General features: G+C 42.3%; 1 protein-coding gene across 5 annotated transcripts in view; it reads left to right on the top strand.

Annotated features, from left to right (window-relative positions):
• Positions 1-2,500, top strand: part of LOC125031199 (neurocalcin homolog) — a 530,311-nt gene that overhangs the window by 216,759 nt on the left and 311,052 nt on the right. For all 5 annotated transcript variants that reach the window (XM_047621804.1, XM_047621807.1, XM_047621809.1 and 2 more), the window contains one exon: positions 1,773-1,846. The gene's annotated coding sequence lies outside the window, so the exon portion shown is untranslated. The remainder of the gene's footprint in view (positions 1-1,772; positions 1,847-2,500) is intronic.

The raw sequence follows: 2,500 nt of genomic DNA, 5'->3' as shown, positions 1-2,500 counted from the left end.
TGTGAAGTTGTGAAAAACGTGTGTGAAAGTACCATATTCATATTCTTTCGACCCCCCCCCCCCCCCGTTTTATTATTATTATAACTTCCCTTATTAGCTGCTCGTAATGTCAATTCCGGATAGCCTGGCGCCAGCGGTTCGGAGGTTTTGATGTCGAAGAAGGCTATTTTAGCACGTTTGTCTCATGTGAGGTTTGCTGTTTTGATAGGACAGACTTGTGTATTCCAGTAGAATTAAAGTTGGCTCTGATGTAGTGTCGTGACGGATTTCTTGTTGCATTTTGGGTGCTACAACACGAACATCTCAGCTGTTACACGTGGTAAACCATTCTCCGACCGACCTTGCTGTAGACTATTGCATCAGAGAATTCCCAGTAGTTCGATGTTCCAGTCCCCTGTGGATCCTTTACATTGAGTCTAATACGTGAGAAGGAGGCCTAATCGCCTTAGGCTGTTCTTGTCTCCCTTGATGGTTTGTTGAAAGTATCTTTTTCACCTGTTGCATTTAGCTATTAATGCTTCCGCCACTAACTCAGTTTCGTCCTGGAGGCATCTTAGTGGTAGAGCACTCAGTCGCGTTCTCGGCGACGGCTAGTTCGTAGTCCACTTTAGCGAGAGTTTCAAGGGTTTATAAGCGAGATCCTGTCCAGCTCAGAAGAGAACATCGAAGAAATAAGAGAGACAGGCGACACATCATCCAAAAAAATATGCAGGTCTTCGGCTGTTTTTTTTTCTCTAAAATAACTTGAGTGACCCTTACTACTCCTGCTCTACTCCCCTTCCTATCCCACTCCCACTCCCACTCCCACTCCCACTCCCACTCCCACTCCCTCCCACTTCTCTCCTCATCCTTTCCTGTAGAATGTCGTCGTCGTCCCTTCCTTATCTGTCCCTCCTTCTCCCCCCTCCTTCCCTCCCTCCCCCCCATTCCTTCCACTTCCACCGTCGTGAGTCATTGACGGATCAGCGGAGGCGCCATTGTAACACGCGGTAATTCACGCTCTAGCAACGCTCCGTGATGGTAGCAAGATGAAGCATATTATCTTATTTACCTGACCTTATTTTAGTGTTTTTTTCCCTTTCACTGTTTTGTTAGAGTATTTTCCCTGTCATATTTTCGTGTAGTCCTTGCTTGTTTTAGGTCCAACGTAAGGAAGAGTGAGAGTGAGAGAGTGTGAGGGTAAGAATAAAGAGTGGGGAAATGAGGGATAAAGAATAGAGACAGACAGAGAGAGGGATATACAGACAGACAGTCGGACAAAATGATTAGTTAGTTGAGCAAGTGGTTAGTGAAGTGACTGAATGGGGAATAAATAAATATTTGATTAAGCGAGGAAAAAAACTGGAAAGAAAGATGAGACAGGGAAAGGGCAAGGTAAGTTGTGCGTTTTGATACCCTGAAATGGATTTGTATTTTTGCATGATGTATTTTTATTAGTGTGTGAGTATCAATATAGGTTATTATTGAAAGGTATAATCCGTCGTGATATATAGTCATGACTGCGTTAATGGTAATGCAGTCTGTAATCAAGCGATTTCATGTAATAAATACGTGCAATGCAGTTAACAATTGTAAATTATACAGGTCATAGCGGTGATATTTTCTATGTTTAACTTATTCATTTTCTCATAATGTATCTATTCGCAGTTGCATGATGGCCAACAGTTTGTGTGCGTGCACCTGTGGGTGCGTGGATGCCATGTCCTAACAGGTTCGTGTTCAGAGCCGCACTTATGAAATCGCAGCACTAAAATAACCTTTTGTTTTTGCAGGGTGGCGTGGGTGTCTGATGCCGGGGGTGTGAACAGCTGTGTAGCGGGGAGCCTCACCAGGCTCTCTACCTCAGGTAGGAGGGGGTCGTAGGAGGGGGAGGGGGGTAGAGGAAGTAGGAGGGGGTGGCCTAGAGGAAAGGTAGAGGGGAGGGAGTAAATGGTCACTTACCCCTCAGTCTTAATGATCTTCGTAAGGGCACACTCTGTAATGTTAGGTATAGGAGGGGTAGTTTGGTTCCCTCTTGCCAGGGAATTAGTGTAGGCCAAAGGGTACACGGAACAGGTTTTCTTTGTAGATCTATGTAGGGACACACACACACACACACACACACACACACACACACACACACACACACACACACACACACACACACACACACACACACACACACACAAACATATATACATATATACATATACATATATATATGCACATACATACATACTTATATATATAATATGTATATATATATATATATATATATATATATATATATATATAATATATATGTATGTATGTAGATTTGTTTTTATTTACACAATTATTCACTTCACTGGAAAAGAAGGGATTAGAGTATTAGATAGGGTTAGATGTTTGATGATGTACATAGGAAGTTCTTATTCCGCTTGAACGGAATGATTGTATTCATTATTTTTTTAGGTAAACACTGTACATGCAATAAACAGGTCTAAGGTTCGTTATAAAGAAAATGCCTTTGAGTAATATG

Source organism: Penaeus chinensis, chromosome 12 (genome assembly GCF_019202785.1).
Source record: "Penaeus chinensis breed Huanghai No. 1 chromosome 12, ASM1920278v2, whole genome shotgun sequence".
NCBI classification, from domain to species: Eukaryota; Metazoa; Arthropoda; class Malacostraca; order Decapoda; family Penaeidae; genus Penaeus; species Penaeus chinensis.
The sequence above is the reverse complement of the archived record's forward strand: the minus strand, read 5'-3'. Positions and strand labels throughout refer to the sequence as shown.